Raw genomic sequence first — 19,639 nt, 5'->3', positions numbered from 1 at the left:
TTACACTGTCCTGCATGAGAACCCCACAGAGACATTATGTATCAAGATCCTGGGAATGGTGGAAGAAGCAGTGGCCCATGATTGGCTGTCCAGAAAAGAGGCGTACTTTCTTGTCCAGAAATCACCCAAGACCCCATACTTCTACACCATTCCCAAGATTCACAAGGATCTAAATAAACCCCCAGGGAGAGTGATTATCTCAGGCATCTGTTCCATTCTTGAACCTTTGTCCAGATTTGCAGATGCCTTCTTACGTCCCCTAGTACAGGCTACAAACACATACCTGAAGGATACCAAAGCTGTACTCCAGCTTTTGTATGACTTACCTTTTGACACCTCCACCCAATTACTACTAAGCTTGGATGTAGAAAGCCTCTACACGAGCTTACCTCATGACGAGACACTCAACATCATAGAGGAGGTCCTTTTCTCTACACCTTGGAAATACCAGACACCAAGGAGTGTAGTAATGGAGTGCTTTTCTCTGGCACTAACAAGGAATGTCTTCGAATATGAAAAAATACTATACTTGCAGAGCCAGAGCACCAGCATGGAAAGCACCTTTGCTCCTAGTCTGGCCGGCCTCTACGTTCACCACCTGGAGATGCAAAAAATCCTCCATCAAAGTAACACATTTAGGAACAACATAACATGGAGGCGTTACATAGATGACATTTTGGTCATCTGGGAAGGTGACCTACACTCAGTTACACAATTTATGGAGTGACCCAACACGCAGAATACATTTTTGAAATTCACAAGCTCTGTATCACGTGACATGATGGAATTTTTGGATCTGAACATCTATCCAGAGGAAGACTTCTTAAAGACGACTCACTTTAGACCTACCTCTAGAAACTGTCTCCTAAGGTACAACAGTTTTCATCCACGACACCTTTGTGATAATCTTCCGTATGGCCAGTTCCTCCACCTAAGACAGAACTGTTCCAAAGTGAATGATTACAAAACACAAGCAGTGGACCTCAAATGTAAACTTCAAAAACCGAAGTACCACACACTTGTAATAGACAAGGCCATGAAAAGGGCTCGTAACAACAGAGAAGCTCTCTTGGAAGAGAAGGTACAGAAGGAACCAAACAAAAGGCCCTTGTGTAACTCATCTTGTTTTTAATAGCGTAGGCATACCTTTCAGTAAGCCTCTGTAGGTAATATGTGCCAACAATCACCACCCCATGTCCAACTGTTGTGTACATTTACACTCTGTTATTGTTCAGGTGTAGCCGCTTTTACAGTCATTTAGCCGTATGTCATCCCAAATAATGTCCTTTGTACATACACAGCCTATTTTCCCTTCGTTTACACATGGGCTCCACGTCTGTTTGTCATCCGTTTGGGTAATTTGTCAGTGTAGACAAATATCCCAGTGAGAGAAGCAGGCAGGCCAGAGAATCATTTTGTCAGTTTACCGTGGCGCTGCAGCTCACTACGAGCATGCGCATTAACAGTCCACTACTGTTTCTTGTATCGCACAGTCGCATGAGCGTTTCCTGCAATTGCGCAGTTGCCGTTCAGTACCACTACTAGTTGGGGCAAGTATGATGACAATGAAGAATGGAATTACCTTATATGGCCCGTATGTTATTTCCTGGTTTTCACCAATTGACTAAGATTGATGGGTGTATTTAAGACTCAATCACGGGTTACAGTCACTATCGACGGAGCCACGGTTAGGGGCAGTCAAGCGCAAGGATTCTCCTGTAGTAGTGAGTATGGCATAGCCGAGACAGATTACAGGGACACTTTTTCCATCAAGTGAGTAAACACGAGGCCATGCCTATGATTCTTATTATTCTACCTACCTTTTTCCAGGGTGCTATTAAGCACTACGACCCCACCGTCCTGGAGGCTCATGATGCTAACCATTATTTTGGCAGCAAGTATGCACTAAAATTGATTTCCTTAACATTAAATCCCATTTTTACATACCTACACCCCTGTCCATAACATCATCTGAACAGGTTTCCCTTATAGAGCGTTTGTTTTATGTTACATGTATATGTGTCTTGTGTTCATCTTTTTTCTTTACAGGGCACCTCACAATGATAGGATGACAAATTTTGTCTAGATGTTGCTGCCCTCACTTTCTCTAGGTCACGGAACCAGCATGTTTGGATATTTGAAATCTGTAATACTATATGCTCCTTTTTGTGTTCTTTTTTTCCTATGTTTTTCAGATACTCAGTGCAGATATCAATGAATACATAAGTAGGCACATAGTAGCCACTCTTACAGCTTAGAATACACAGAATCGTTTTTTATAGGTACGCCAAGTAAACACGGCGACGTGAGTAAGGTGGGGATCTGTGCACCCTGTCCTGAAGAAGCAGCCCAGCTTCAAAACATGTTGACGCACACATGAGGTGCTGTACATTAACATACAAAATACCTTAAAATCACCCTTTCAACAGTACCAGCATGGAGGCCCATTAAAAGTATTAGACCTCACGTGCCAGGTACCTTTTAATATTCTTTTTTTCACTTTTGGAACCCACTACTCACTCAACATACGGACCCCACACGCACCACACATAGCCAAAAATGTAAACTGCTCCCACGTAGCCATTGGTTAGCAGCACGCCGCATCCCGTAGAGGGGAGCGAAGACCCCAATGATGAGGCATGAAACCAAGGGTCCTTTTGGTGTGTGAGGGGTATTCAAAGAACACTGTGTGCTCCCCACCATTGTAGGGCCCACTCTAACATTATCTTTAGGTGGATTCTTTTTGCCCTATAATATGTGCATTATACCCTATGGCACTTGTAATAAGGTGGGCTGAATGTCTGTCACATTTGTGACAGAGTAACTATCTACCAAATGCTAAATCAAGCATTAAAAAAACAATAGCCAAAGTAGTCACTAAAAGGCTCCAGAAACGTTCTACAGATTTTGACAATATCAGTCTGTCTGGTGGGAGATTGGACTCTGTCCACCTTCGATAATGTATGAAGAATAGGTGTCCTGAGGGTTTTATTGTTTAGAAAGCAATGTTCAATATCATTTAAATACTCTTTGACTCTAGCTGGAAATCTTTTGTAAAATTCTAAATGGTAGGTAGAGGGTTACTGTCAAGTCTGGGGTAATGATGTATGCTATTCAATTGTTGATGTAGCTCCTGTTTATAAGTTGTGAGGGCATATTTACAAGCCCCTATTGCCACGGGAACTTCACGTTTTGTGACATTCCAGTGGCGATAGGGGCCTTGCCTTATGTACAAGGCAGCGTTAAACCACGTTAAGTGTGAAAGGGACATGCAGTGGGTGTTGTGGTGAGCGTTCCACTGCAACACCCATTGTATTTGATGCTGCCCCCTATGTACAAGGATGGCGTACATAGGAGGCAGTTCCAAAATTAAGACCAGGAAAATCCTGGCCTTAAGTTGGTGAAACGAGGATAAATGAATTATTTCTCCTCTTTTTTGCTTTTTCCATGTGTGCCTTTTCTCATTCAAAGCTGGGTCCACCCCCTGTAGTGTGTCTAGAGCCAGGTCAGGGAAAGGCAGGGTCTTGTGCGCTACAAACACATTCCTTTGAAATTTACCTAGTTGAAAGGTAGAAACTGTTATAGGTACTGGAGCTGTGACACCATAACTTGAGAACACTTCTGGGCTAAGAGGAGATTCTGCCAAGAAGAAGAGCTGGAGAAGCTGTAGGAGGGGAACTACCACTCTACTTGTTACTGTGTTTTACTGGCCTGCTGCTTGCTGCTTCTTTCTTGGGTAGTCAAAGGATTGGGATTTGCATTCTGTATCCTGCTTGCCAAGGTTCTCCAAGGGCTTGTGTGTGCTTGCCTCCTGTTAAGAAGGTTCAGTGCCATCAAAGACGTTATCTACAGGCCGTGAACTCCTCTACTGGAAGTTTTGAACTGTCAAATGGTGCCAATTCCAGTTCTGGGCCCTTGGAAGTGGTTTTGATGCAAAGGGCTGAACAAAATACTGACATGGAACTCTAGCGCATTTTTTTCCTGATGCAGCACTGCTATGCTATTTAAAAAACAAGGCATCGCAGCAGTGCAGCCAAACAATTGATGCAGTACCTGCAGGACCGCTGAAAGATTGCTGCAACCCAAATCCTGAGCACTGTGCCACCAATGTGAGAGGCACCTGCTCTGACTCCGACACAGGTCCTGCTGTGTAACTTAAGAAATTGACTGATCATCTGCTTTGTGGCTGGAAAATCGATGCCCATTACAAACTGATGGGGTAACCCATGACACGCCAAAGGACTTGGGTACGACGTAGTAAAGCCACAAGTGGGCTAGATGTCCCTTCTTGGATGGACCAAGACGGCTTTGACCCCTAAAATTGATTGGGTCAGTCACTTAAATATTTGCACAAAATGATTGTTATACAAGAGAGAGAATATTCCTCACAATGCAACAGACGGAAAGATACAAATACTTAATTTCTTAGAGAAAATATCTCATTTATATTCCCTTATTTTATGAAATAGCAAAATAGATAATACATATAAATGTCAAAGATATACCAATAGACGGTTGCCCTAAAAGAGAGTGCAAAGAAAAAGTGCTCGGGTGCTAGGTGAATAAGGAAAAGAAAAATTTTGAGAAAAGATATTACAAATTATAGTTCCATAGTTTTACACAGTGGACACTGGCTGAACTAATGGTAAGAACACTAAACCAGTGCGCATGAGCTTGTCTTCAAAAGAGTATTATTTTATTCTTCCACGTGGAGTACATAGCAAGTTTTGTAAATTAGATCTCAAAGAGTGGCTCTTTATATATTGACACAGCCGCAGTTTAAGGTAACTAGGACATTTTAACATTTTAACATTTAATGCCCAAAATGCCAGAGTTAATGCCTTAAACTCGATCCTTCTTACTACCGGTAACCAGTGAATCTGTTTAATATGTGGAGAGATATGATAGCGAAATGGCACACGTCTAATCAACCTTGCAGCCGCATTTTGTACCATCTGCAGTCTTCTGACTAGGTACACCAGCAGGCCCAAGTACAGGCCATTTGCATAGTCCAGCCTAGAAGTCACCGTGGCATAGACTATGACTCTCCAGCAGCAAATGTAAAAATTTTCTCAGGCTTCTCAGTTTGCTGAAACTAGAGGATGTCACCTGCCGAATTTGAGCTGTAAAAGAAAGATCTGCCTCCCACTTAATTCCTAGGTTTTTTGCCATAGTTGTGGAGTGGGAGGCCGGCCCATTTCAGCCGGCCACCAGATATCAGCTGCTGGCGGTAAATCTTTGCCGAAGAACAGCACTTCAGTTTTCTCTGCATTAAGTTTGAGTTTGTTGTTGTTCATCCACATCTTTCAGACATCACTCAAAACTCTTGAATGAGTCCTCTGTCTGGTCTTTAAAGGAAAATACCAGCTGGGTATCGTTGGCATATGATATCGCCTTCACACCCCAGATGGCAATGAGTGCAAACAGCGGTGCCAGATATATATTAAAAAGAAGCAGTGTCAGAGCTGACCCCTGAGGGACTCCACAACATCGCTGTTTAGGATCCGACTGATGGGGTTGCAGAGCAACCATCTGCGTACGGTTTTTAAGGAACGACTTCAGCCAGGTGAGTACCACTCCCCTGATTCTGGTGACCTGGAGTCTCTGTACCAGAATTTGATGGTCCACTGTATCGAATGATGCGGATAGATCCACGATCACCACCATCACTGAAGATTCTGAATCCACCGACATTCTGACCAACTCTGCCTCCTCCAATAGAGCTGTCTCTGTACTATAACCAGTCCAAAAACCAGACTGAGACTCATGCAAAATCTCATGCTTCTGAATAAAATAAGCCAATTTTTGCTGAACCATTTGTTCCAGCATTTTAGCTGGTGCTGGAAATAATGATATTGGGAAATAGTTAGTTAGATCCCCCAGATCCACATTAGATTTTTTTCTGAGGGGGAGGAGCATGGCATGTTTCCAGGTATCAGGGAAAATACCCGAAGCAAGAGAAGTGTTCCAAATGTGATCCAGCACAGGGATAAGTGAATGTGCCAGCTCTTTCCACAGTTTAGGGGGGGCATGGGTCATCTGGGGAACCTGACTTACATCTCCGGATCTCTGCCAGAAATTCCTGCTGGGAGATGGGCAGGAATTGCGTAAAAGAGAACTCTGAATTACTACTCTTCTGTCTTTTCAGTTTCTGCTGCACTTGTAAAGGTGTTAAATACTTTCCGAATTTTGCTATAGAAAAAATCCGATATTTTCCTACACAGAGAAGGGGACGGCTGAACTTCGATCTCCATCTCCCTTGGTTTGGAGAAGGAGTTAACTACCCTAAATAATTCCTTACTTGAGTTTTATGCATTCTTAATACACTTCACCAAGTAATCTCTCCTTGCCTCTCTCATCAATTTGTGGAGCTCTTTCAGTGCATTCTTATATATCAGTTTGGCCGTTGTGCTATAATCCACCCTCCACAGGCATTCCAGTTTTTTACATCTGCTTTTATTTAACCGGTGAGGCTTCAAGACCTTGGTGGCGAGGGGGATTTCCTCATAGCTTTTGTAGCTCTGACTGGGGGATTGGACTCTACCGAAGGAGAAATCTACTTATTATACTTATTTGGGTCCCTTGATAATAGTGGTTGGCTCTCCTGTAACACTGGACCAAGAGACTCAGCTGTCAACTACTTCCAATTTCTTTTTAAAAGGTAACAAGTCCCCTGCTCTGACTAGGTTCTTCCAAGTTGAAGGAAATTGTATTAAGCAATGGTCTGTCCAGACCAGTTGATATGGGGTCTCAGTTGTCAAGGACAGTATATTAGAAAACAGAAGATCTTAAGTATGCCCTGCCCAATGGGTGGGTAGTTTAACATGCTGACTCATGTTAACTCCAATGAGAGAGGAGGAGAGCTGAGCTGCCTGCGAACATCTCGGATCATTAACATGTAAGTTAAAATCACCTAATGTCGTGTAGTTGAAATATTGTACTGATTTCTGGACAAAAAGTTGCAGAGCTCAGGAATATTATTTGGAGAACAATCCAGGAGTCCCGCAAAAGAGTTCATTGGGGAAATATTGTTACAAAAATTCAGGCCTTCTATCACGCCCATGTTGTGCAACCCTAAAGTGGCAATAATCAGCATAATGCCCGTCACCTATCCTCATTAGGCCCACAAATGGTAGTATCATGGAATGAAGATGGTAAAATACTACGGAAGACAGACTTCCTGATGTTTTTTGGTGATCTGCATATTTCCAGTGAAATCTTTTACAAAGAGTCAAATATAATGAATTGCAGCAATCATAAATTTCACAGGTAAAAATACAAACGTAGGGGACGATTACCATGGCGGGCGGTCTGCCACCGCCGGGATGGCGGCGAGGACCACCGGCCCGGTGGTGGTAGACCACCCGCCATCAACCTAAATATTCCCACTGCTACGTCAGAATGGCGGTGGGAATGGAAATGGTACCGGGGCGGACGGAAAGACCCTCCGCCGTGGTCCCGCAATGTGGTCCTTTTCTGCCTGCCTTGCGGGACACAGTACAATGGGGCAATGGCAGCGGTGCCGTGCAGTCACCGCCGTGGGCATTATGATGCCAGTCTTTTTCGGTGGAGATCCCGCCGCAAAAAGACAGGCGGAGAATGCCTTAGGGGGTGGGGTGCTGCAGTGCATGTACATGTACATGCATTTGCATGTACATGGTGGCAGGCACCTCATGGTGCCTGTCACGGTGTACATTCAAATGCACAACATGTATTTTGACATTGTGGCGGGTCCTGACGCCCGCCACAATGTAAAAATACAGGATACACCCGCCAGTGTGGTGGGCGCATCCTAATTCATATAGTGGGACTGCCGCACCTATGGTGGGCGGTCCCTTTTGCAGCTGCGATGCCATCGTAATCGGTCCCATAGATACCACGTATTATAAAAACAAGGCAGATGTGACTTTTAAAAATACACCAACGATAGAACAATATACAGTACAATAGATAAAAAATATATATAAATATGTTTACAATAACATGACATGCATGGGTATCTTTTTTACGGAAAAACAGTTAAAGAGTTCGGACGTATAGGCAAGGTCATATAGAAGGATGTTGAACTGTCGGCCATTACTACGGGTGGTGACTTGTTGTGCAGTTTCCTCATATTCATTCAATCCTGTGCCGTAGTGTCATAGATATGTATTAATTTACATTTTCTAAGATACAGGGTATTGGCAAAACTCCCACCCCTGGGGTGCAGACTAACCTTTTCTACAACCAACCACTACAGACTTTCAGCTGAATGTCCAAATGTGGAGAAAAGTTCCACCAGGGCGGCCCCCCCCCGGACCTTGCATCTAATCCTGCTGCAAAGTTGTAGTATAGGACGCAGCACCTGTTTTGCCGCCACTGCATCGATCCAACACATCCAGATTTTCAACGCATCGCACCTGCGCACCAAGTTCTTCATCAATGTTGCCCAGCAGTAAGGAACCAAGGCTGTGTGTCTGGAAACGAACGCATCATCTCCCCTCACAGTAAGGAAACAATGCATTACTTACCCTGACAGTAAGGAACTGACACATCACTTCCCCTGCGCTGCAACAAGGAACCAATGCATCACCTCCTCTGACAGTAAGGTACCAATGCATAACTCCCCTGGGAGTACGGTACTGACACATTGCTTTACTTTTCCGGTGCATCACCTCCCCTGCACCTGTGTTTGTCTTTGATTTTGACACATTATAGGTACTTCGTCATTAAAGTGACACACCCATATTTTCTTAAAGACTGAACTGTTTGGAACCTTTTAAAGGTGATACCTTTGCTTGTGTATGTTGGATTTTTTGTTGTTTTCATCTTGCTTTATTCAGATAAAGATTTGTAATTTTTCTAAACTGATGTGGTAACCATTTGTAGCATTATTACTGTGTTACTGTGTTACTCTGTGCTTATCTACAAATGCTTTACATATTGCCTGACTACTCATGTCAAGCTAAGTGATTCCATTACCTTGAATAGAATAAGGGTTCTTACTTGGACATGGTGCAAACCAATGCCAACTGGAGACCCCTATTACCAACTCAGCTCAGGTCCACCGCTGGTTACAGTTTTCATCTAAACTTATCAGAAATTCAGAGAATGAACAGCCCAGCAGAGCTGAAAGAAAAGGCTCCCTGTTCACCCTAGAAAAGTTCTGGGTCACCCCTTTGGCTTGGAAAATGATTATGGGAAGGGGTTGATCTTAACGTGCAACTTAGCAAAAACTGAAAATTTAATTGATAGGGCCAAACGCCTGTGATCACTAAGAGGAGAATCATCTAGAGTGTAGTATAGTGCCCAGTATCTCAGATTCTCTAAATGACTAAAAGTGCTCTGCCTGTTAAAAGTAGGGACAGTGACCAGGACCGCTGGTCAGGGTGTAAAAGGCAAAAACAAAATTAAATTTCATCAATGCCTGGCCAATTCCACCTTGGTTAGATTAAAATCACTATTATTGATGTTTATCTGTAACATTTGCATTGTTATATACTGTGTGATATAATGAGGTTGTAGTGTGCAGAACCTACACCCAGCCATGTATCCTAAGCAGGGAACTTGAGCGAGATAAGAGAGATAAGGGTGATAAGACCTCCCTTGGCCTGGCCTATGGCACTAGGGATTGCTAATGTAAAATAAGTGACATACCCATCAATAGATCTACGGTCAGTTAAATTATGTCTCTTGCAACCAAATGACTTTGTAGCAGTTCGATAAATTTGCACCAGTCTTGGTTGCCTCACTTCTATGCCCAACCACCATGTTTCATGAGGCTATAATTAAAGACTTAAGGTGTTTCCAGCGTTCTCTCTGGGGATATGGTAATCACTGCTGGCAGAGAGGTATGATGGGCCTGCACTGGGGCTTGCAAACCTATTCCCACCCTGAAAATTGTTGGGTCCAAAGGTGGAGGCATTGCAAGTAACTCAATCCAGCTGATCCAGCTGGGAGATGGGCATAAACCTATTTGAAGTGAGAACAGAATGACAAAAGGTCATAAGAGCAGGCATCAGTCTAGCCGGTGGCCTGTAAAAGTAGCCTGACAGAAGTACTTCTATGGTCGAGGAGATGGGCCTGGTAATGCTAAGCCTGGTCAAAATATTTTGGCCTTCCTTCTGTCTTTAAAGTTGCTGAAAATGCAATAAATATTATCAGGCTTCTGGATTTTTTCAAAATTATGACAAAAGGGGTTGTCTGGGGGGTGGGTGTGGTGTGGGAAGCTTAGGAGGTGTGAAGTAAAAATTACAACCAGATCTGTTGCTCCCTTGGCCCCAGGACCTTTGTTTTGCACCCGGTCCCTGCCACACACTGCCAGGGTACTATGCAAGTGTGGCACCTTCTCAACATGATTGCTTCTGCCCTCACTAGAAGAGTCAGTTACCCATAATTGTGTTCACTGTATCCGCTGGAGCATGGGACTGGAAAGATGGGCCTGGGATACTGGTGCCGCCCACAGGGCCAGATGGGATGTGCTCTATAAGGGCACCACTCAGTTTTATCAGTGCTTTATCAACCTTCTTTAGGTGGGCCAAAATTATCCCTAAAGCACATGTGAAGGGGGCCACCATACCCTCACATATTTCCTCAAATAAGTTGAGTGCAGTGTCACTGATCTCAGCCATAGTGTGACTGTTGAGGTCAGGGCATGGGCTAAGTGGAACTGTTGAGGGGCCAGGGCACTGTCTCTTGGATTTGACCCCCTCTCCACTCTATTCCTCTTCCCCACAGGCCTTTTGATATGCCCATTCCTCCCTCGCTGGAAAAGATTTGAGTCCCCTCAGAGTGGCCAGTAGGTTCAGCAACCACAGAAAGAATAGGATCATTTGGGTCAGTGGTAATGTCCAATGCACCAGTACTCTCAATTAGCCTTGGTAAGTAGACTTTGTCAATTTTGTCTTGCCTCAGACCAGCGGAGTATTCATTTCTGCCCTGATGCTCTTGGCTTTTTATGCATATCATCATATGAACTACAGCACTTGCATTGAAATGCATGAGGAACTACTTCCAAGCTATAGTGCTCTCTGTCCTCTCCTGCTGGCACCCTTTGGTTCATCTCAATTTCATGTGCCAATGTTGCAAATGTTGGCATATTAAACTGAGACCTACTGGTGTTGCTACTGCTTGTTATTTGATTGTTTCCTTATCAGGTTATGGATGAACATGCTGATTCTGAGCAAGGCGCAACGCATAAAGTCATTGTGAGAATGTGGATTATTTAATGATGTGGTTGTGCAGCCTCACTATGTAATAATGTCACAATTCCATATCAGGTCAAATTAGGTTTGTTTGTAAAACCTTAGCTCAGTCCTAAGTAATTGTGCCACAGTGCAGTCAGGCTTTATCAATGGAACAAATGTTAAGCATTCAGAAATTTGTAAACAGTAAATATGGATAAAACACAACAAAAAGAAAATCCAAGACCAATTTTTAAACTAGAGTGTATTTTTATTGTTTATTAGACACACACATGACAAAAATCCACTGGAGGGATCTGCAGATATGATTTTCGAAAGAAACAATAAATACCTGCTTTTTCACTCAATGCAACACATCCTAGTAATAACTGTAATATCAGTTTAGGGTTAAGCACAACAAGCAAGTTGAAAACAGCTATATGGGTGGGTGCAAACTCCAATAAGGAGCCAGTCAGAGTAACCGAATAGGAAAGTTACCTGTCGCTTTTAGCAGTCTCCAATCAAGTTCTGAATACTTAGGAACCCCTTCTATTGAAGTCAATGAATTGATCCTGATGCCATGAATACAGGACACTGAAGGATGCTGAAGATTCTGTGGATTTTGGGCTGGTGCCCATCCCTTCGTCCTCAGGCTTGGTGGGGTTGCACTTGGACTCAAGGGTCGATCTTAGACTGTGTCCAGGCAAGTTCCTGTGCAGGTCTATTTGCCAATGGTCAACTGGTCTCCAGATACAGCAAACCCAGCAGTTTGACTAACTGCCAATGACTATCTTTGCGGGAAATGAGTAGGCATTCTGGTGGTCTTCACAGGGCTAGAAAACTCAGGGGAACCTCATGAGAGTCAGGACTCAGTCTCCATGCTGCATCTCAGAGTCCAGCAGTAGTCAGGGTTTTTCGTGCTGGGCTCTCAAGGGTGCAGGTTTCTCTGGTTTTATGGCCCTGTGGCTGTAACAGGGAGTCAGCCAACTGACTTTTGGAGTAACTTCTTCTGAACTGCCCCCATGGGCAATTTTTCCATTAGTGGGGCACCACTGGTACAGTCCTCCATTTGCAAGCTCTCAGTTGCAGCCAAGTCTTTGGTGCACCTCTCTTTACTGGGGCCATGTGGCAGTGGGACAGTCCTGCTTCAGTCGTCCTTCCATGACAGTAGTGATCTGAAGTTTGGGTGTGAGGGGTGCCACTTTTATGCCCACTCCAACCTGAGAGGTTAGTGACAACTTTTTAGCTAAAGGGCTACCAGGTCCCCTCCTGCCTGATTACTACTACCTGTGAACTGTAGCATTTAGCTGTGCCAGAGTGCACAATTCTGCCCACTCCCAACATGGGGAGGCTCTTCTCTTGGTGTATGGTGCTCCCTAGCCCAACCCATTGCTAGCAAGGAGCTACACTCCGCTTGAAGTATCGGTTTCACAATGGATTTTCCCTCTTTGTTCAAGATACTAGCCTGCCTGCCTAAATAAAAGAGCAGACTTTTTCTAGTGTGTCTACTAGTTGCCCTTGAAAAGTGGCTTCCCTTTTGAAGCTTGCTGCCTGGAATCATACACACTCTGGCCACCCTGCCAGGAAGAGGTCACACCTCCTTACTCAGAAGGTCATTTGTTCATCTTCCTGAGAGTCATTGTCACCTATTCCCAGGAAGGCAGCAGGCTCTGTCGAGGACAGCAGCTGATTGCACCAGAAGTCGGCCTTGGAACCTTGTGCAATAAAGTGGCTACTTTCTAAAGTTGTATTCATAAAACAGTTACATTAAATTCGACTTGGGTTCGGTTTAATGCAACTATTTTTTGATACCTTGAAGTATCAGATTTAGTAGTCCCATCTGGAAATTAGCATTGCTAAATTGTCAGCAGCCTGTTACTCCATACTAGCCAATGGAGCTTCTGGCCCTACTATAGTAAAAGCGACAATGCATGGTTTTTACTGCCAGGACATCCGGACATGCAAAGTTACCCAAAATGTACACACTATTTTTAAATAAAATGAATTTGGTCTTTATGGCTTGTTAGGCCTTCTTTAGGGGTGACTTATAAATATTAAAGAGGGAGGTTTGGACTTTGCCAAAGTTTGAAATGGCAAAGTTGAATTAGCAGTTACAAAACCACTCTACTAGTTTGAAATGGCTGTCTGGTAATACTGTTTTTCTGTCACATTTGTGGTGGCACAAGCAGAGCTTCAATCCATGAGGTACACTAAATTTACAGCCGTGGGTATGCATTGTACCATATACTCGGGACTAATAAGAATGTTAACTTATGCCAATTAGATGTGTGCCAATTAAACACATGCTTTTTAAGGATGAGAGCATTGTGGCCTGATTGGCCGGTCCCAGTGCACTTTTAGAGTCGAAAACTAGCAACATCAGTCTAAAACATTTGTGGTTGAAAATGGTATTTCCTTACAGTGTTGCACGAAGATTTTTGTTCCCATTTTTTCTAGTGCCACAATAGTGACTACCGCATGAATTCTTTATGGAATGGAGAGTTTTTTTTAACACATTACTCATAAGGTGGCACTAAATGTTAACATTGGTTTTGTTTTGTTGCAAGCCTTCTATTTTCAAGGTATAGTTAAGTTTGCAGATTTGAACAAACGTCCACATTTACTTTAAGGTCCACCCACGTACATTATAATTGAAGGTCAAATATACAGAACACATTTGGGTGGATAAACAAAATAACGTTCGCAATTGGTATTGACTGTACAGCAGTATATTTTGTAATATATCTCAATGTACAAACCATTTTCTTTCAACATTGTTTAATAAACAATAGAGCTAAAATGGAATATGGGCGGAAATCATGAAATATGGCATAAAATGACTCAATGAAATGTTTTAAGAAAGACTAATCAGTTGGTTATAAAGCCACTGCTGTTAGGACCTTGAATTTATTTGGAGAACCTGCTGTTGCATAAAATCTGGCAACACTTGATACTGAATAATAGCATTTTGAAGTAGCCGTAAATTCAATGTAATTCACATTTGTTTCACTTACCATTGGTACGAGAGTGATTTCTCTCTCCCGTTCGTTTGTAAATTCAGATAAGCAGGTAGTCCTGCAGGCATAGATTATTCTGCTATAGCCAAGATCATGCAAGGGCATAGTTGGAGTTAAAATCGCAGGCACTGATCAAGGGGCTCCTGATAGCCATGATGTTGGGCAATCACAATCATTGTCTGAGTCTCGGGGGTGAATAAGGGATGCAAAGTTGCCAGTGGGGTTTTGCACACCCCACTCTATATGTGGCCCATGTCACTAAAAGAGAAATAGATTTGAGCATATAATGAGTTTATTAGGTGTAAATAGTGTGTCATTCTGTACCTTATGTTCAAAATCTTGACCCACCACCTCCAAGTGTTGGCCTCGAATGCTCACCACCAGTACTCTTGCAGAATTAGGTGCACAAAGGGATGGCCTTCCTTATCCAGGGTCAGATTTATCAAGGCTCTGCATTGCACTCGCGCCACCCAAGGGGGCACAAGGACGAGATTTATTATGCCATGAAAGGGCTCCTGGTGCGGCCCTGCATGGCTTGATAAATCTAAATGCAGCGCAAATCACTGCTTGCATTACTGTGCCTCAAGAAGGCGTTCCATGGGTGGAGCGTAGGTTTTCCTAATCATCCACCTATGGATATTTGTGCATACTGTTAGTAGTAGACCTTGGAATGTGTCAAAATGCTATGGCTCCACTGTAGCACTGGTATCCCTGCCTACCACACAGGCATCCCTGCACCATTGGCACTAGGCAGCCAAAAGTGCACGAATGCGCCATATAATGTTAAATGTGGTGCCTTCCTGCCCTTTCACTCAGTGCTGCTCTGCAAGGTGGATTTCTGTGTTGTGCGAAAAACTTTGATAAATGTAGGCCTCAGTTTTAAATTTAATAGTATTGGACACAAATGCTAAACGACAGTATGCTTCACAAGGGCTACCAAGCAACCACGCATTGCTCTAGCATCCACAAAATATATCCCAAAATCTCTTTATGATTTTTGTTTCCACTGAGTGCAACACTAGGAATACTTAGAGGAAGCAATAACAAAATGCCATTTAAAGTATAAAACAATTGAGAAGCATTGCTGTGTGTATTCAATAATTAATGTGATAAAGAAGGGGTAGATTAATCAAAACTTTGTGCTGCCAGAAAGTAACGCAAAGTGACACAAAAAGGCACAAAGTCTGGAAGTTGTATCTGATTTCCAGTGCAAACCTTTTTTTGTATTCAAAAAGTGCCCCTTTTGGTAAAAAATAGCACTTTGTACTGCTTTGTGCCGTTTTCGTCAAAGAGGCATTACATGGGTGGTACTTGGACATTCCAGAGCAAGGGACCATGCTTTTCGAACTGTCTACTAAAATTATAACATCAGGCTTTGCATCCAAAAAGAACACATCCTTGAGGTCTGTACAAAGTTGCACAAATATATTTGTTTCTCCAAACAGTTCACACAGTGCATGGGTGTACATCCCACATCCAATGTGTGAAATATTTTTAAATGTTTCTAGACTTTCAAATTTGTACTGAAAGGGTTTATTTCACAACAAAACCTATGCTAGGAATCACACACACACATTTGCACCATTCACTTTGAGTATATGTAGGATACAGTATTTTTGGTTTGGATAGCACAAGCACCATGCATGTCAAACCTAAATAGGCTCAACTAGGTCTAGTGCCAGAAAGCAAGTCCTCAGGATACAGTAAAAAAGTAACAAACAAGATAACAGAGATTAAATTAGCATTTCAACTTGCAAGCACACATATTATGCCAAACAGAAATGTGATTTCAAAAGCAAAATTAACCCAACAAAGGATTTGACACACACTTCATATTTGCTTGCGTATCTCCAGGCACGAAAAAGCCAATTCCTATTGAGGTTGCCATTTGTCTCTCCATAGGGGGCTGACTGGGAGGATTTGGCCTGATCACCCTCCCAGGTAAGGTAAAATGCTAATTAATGTATTATACCACACAAGCATGCTAGGTGGGAAGTAAATAGAATATCCTGCATATTTAGATATGGAGTTTTTGTTCTTTTTACAGGACAAAACCCTCCCCCACCTAAAGAGCTGCATGCTTTATCATAGGGCGTGTCCTTCCATTGGTCAGGTTGTGTACCAAAGTGGACTTCTAACCTTGTTATACAGGAGCTCTTGGTGTTAGTATTTGTGTATTCATGGTGAATGTATCCTTATCATCAGAAGCAGAGGAGAAAAACAGGAAATGCTACTACGGGTAGGCTATAAAATATATTCCTGTCTCCAATGTGAAGTTGCAAGGGAATAATTCAACCATTTAAAGAGGTTGATACGTTTCTGCCCAATAAGACCACCCACAAATGGTTCAATGGGCTTTTAATAGTCCATGACCCTCTTTGTGTGTAATTTGACAAGGGCTGTCATTATGTTGTGAAGGGTGATTTCTGGTAAGCAATTTTGTACTAGAACAGAAAAGTCATGGGTGGGTGCAGCATCCGCCAAGGACACCTAAAGGAGAAGAACATAATGACAAAAGAATAGTGCCAGACGTTAGCTATTACATGCCAGTAATCACTTCAAGTAAACTTAGTACATGTTAACTGGACCCTAGTGTTCATCTCATCTCTCACAGTTAAAACCATGCAAACCCATACAGAGGAGGAGAGACCTGGTAAATCCGTAAATTACAAAATTCAGACCTGTGTAGAGTATAATGAACAAATACTTCAATTATCCCTCACAAATGGCGGGCAGGACGATGGACATGTGGTGGAGATCGGGAAGATCAATAGAATAAATTATTAGTTAATGAAGAGATGCAGGCATTTTACCTGATATTAAAATTCAGGATCAGGGATTTGTAAATTTTGGATCGTTAAGATAATTGGTGAATAAAGATTTGAAAAAAACAATGGATTCTCTTAAAAGTGGTGCATAGAGTCTTTTTATAATTGGCACATTATGGAAGGGTTAATGGAATGTGGAACTAAAGGAGAACTTTTGCAGTTTTTTTGAAGGATATTCCTAATTCATTAGCTCGTGCGGAGATTTGATTAACCCTTGAAGAAGCAGCGGATCCCATAAGGCCAAGAAACACATGTTGGCTGTACAACATCAACGAAACAAATGATTGCCCTTGTTGTGATATGAAGTGACTCTATTGCAATTTGAACATGTTTGGGTGTACTATATCAATTACATTTAAACAAGCAACACTCAATTTTGAAAGTAATGTCATGTACATAAAGATACAAAATTGCAAAATGAAAATTAAGATCTATGGAAATGAATATGGTATTGAAATATGTTCAAGAAATAAATGTAATTGTTCTTTAATTCAAAAAGTGTTATTATGTTTTTCTTTTTGGACTTTCCACTAATTTGTAACATTTATTGTTACAGTGATTACCTTCAATAGTTATGAAGTGTGTGTTGGAAGAAATATCAATTGCTTTGTAGAAGGCAAAATTTGGGCAGAGAAGGTGGGCCTATATTCTTAGCAGTTTGGTAGGGTGAATATTGATCTCTATGTTTGAAAGCTTATGCCATTCATGGTAAATATTGTGACGTGATCTACATCATAATATGGATATTCTTAATATCTTATATATACAAGTATCAAACTTGGACGGAAAACGCTTGAAGGACCAGACATTCATGTCCTCCAAACCAGTGAGGTTATGCGTGGGAATTTAATATCTCATCCTTCATGGTAAGGGGATTAGATACAATGTAAATGCTTTTTGATTGAACAGATATGTGATCAGTCACTGTTATATTCCCGAGTTAGACCCATGTAGGAAGGGTGCTTATGCCTTACATTGTCCTAGAAAATAACATGTTAGTGGTGACCTTTAGTACATATTTGCATGCCCGATAATGTTGGATTAGTGACTCCGAAACTACCTTGTTTATACATCCAGCTACGCACAACATTGTCACGATGCCCTGAACATCATGTACTAGGCCTCTCTACGCACTTGGTGCAAAAGTTGTCCTATCTTCATCCACGGACCGACAGCGCTATCCATATATCCATAACATCACTAATCTAGTGCACACATTGCGAAGGCACATTTTTTATATAAATTATAGGCATCGTGATAGATTGGTTGAGGAGGCACTTCTGCTGACACCGAAGGTCCCTGCCTGCTGAAAAATCACCACACACTGATCTGACATTCCATGAAGGGTGTCTAACTCGAGACCAAGACGGGGTCCTTCAATCTCTCTCATCAGGAAATAGTGTTGGATCGTCCCTAGGGGGGATTCTTGGCTCTACTCCTACAAACACACTAGGTACACTTAGAGTTAGGTTTGCATTGTAGGAGTACGTTAGATTACCAGTTTGCATATATGCTTGCATATATCCATTTCTTCAGCACCATTGTAGAAACGTATCTACTGTTTACTCTTTTGGTGCGTGTAATGTCCTTTATTTGCTTCTGTCTCCTAATCATTGCAGCATACGTATTTTATGCAAGAATAATGTTGGTTCAAAAATATTATTGAAAATGTCCCACTGGGTGTTCTCTGTATATTTCTCTGAGAACAAGTGAGCACGAGTGACTAAGAGAAAGGTACCGTACTGTTTCCACAATTCTTAAGGAATCACGGTTGTCATGTTCAGTAGTTAACTGAAACTGTTCGCTCCTTGGTAGGTTAGGGGGGCTTGCAGTGGCACTGTGAACTATCTGGTTTATAGGCCAACATATCCTGCTGGGTGTCTGGAATCAGTCTAGGCACCAAGCCCTTAGTTTATGTTGTCCAAACAATGCACAGATCCTATGGATTAGTAGGAACTATACAACATGGGACCGCCAACATTGGTTAGGCACATAATGGTAAAATCTGAGTAGTTCAGTCGTGCTTTTCTCAGAGACCCCAAGTCACATTTTCACCGGAGATGTCTGTAGTGGGAAGGGAAACAAATCTGCCTCAGCTGAGTAGGTACATCCTATGTATTGTCTGTAGGTTTTATCCAGTTTGAAGGATCAAAGATATTCCAATGTTGTACAAACCTAATCTTGATAAATTAATTTTCGTAAAAAGATTTTTCTTTTTCTAAAAATGACCGAAAAAGCTGACAAAGTTGGAGTACAGGAAGATACTCTAAATATTTCTGAAAATTGCAGACACACAGTTAATATGAAACTATCAAATCATGGCCTCCCGGCAATGGGTGGAGATGTTACCTTTGTGGTAGATGCATACAAACCACTCAGGACTGAGGTATTCTACCCTTGGGTTACATTCCCAGCTGCAGACGCACACACACAATTGTTTCATACTTACATTTGGTGCAGAGGCAGAATATCGATGGAAAAATACCAAATTGCAAGAATATCGAGTCAAGAATATTGATGGTACAGAATATCAAGGTACATTTCTCGTTGTTAAAAATATTGATTTTATTATTATCTAGAAATATTGAATTTTAAATATCGATGGCAAAAATATCGATGTAAATAATATCTA

This window comes from Lissotriton helveticus, chromosome 3_1, assembly GCF_964261635.1.
Source record: "Lissotriton helveticus chromosome 3_1, aLisHel1.1, whole genome shotgun sequence".
NCBI classification, from domain to species: domain Eukaryota; kingdom Metazoa; phylum Chordata; class Amphibia; order Caudata; family Salamandridae; genus Lissotriton; species Lissotriton helveticus.
Note: the sequence above shows the minus strand (reverse complement) of the source record.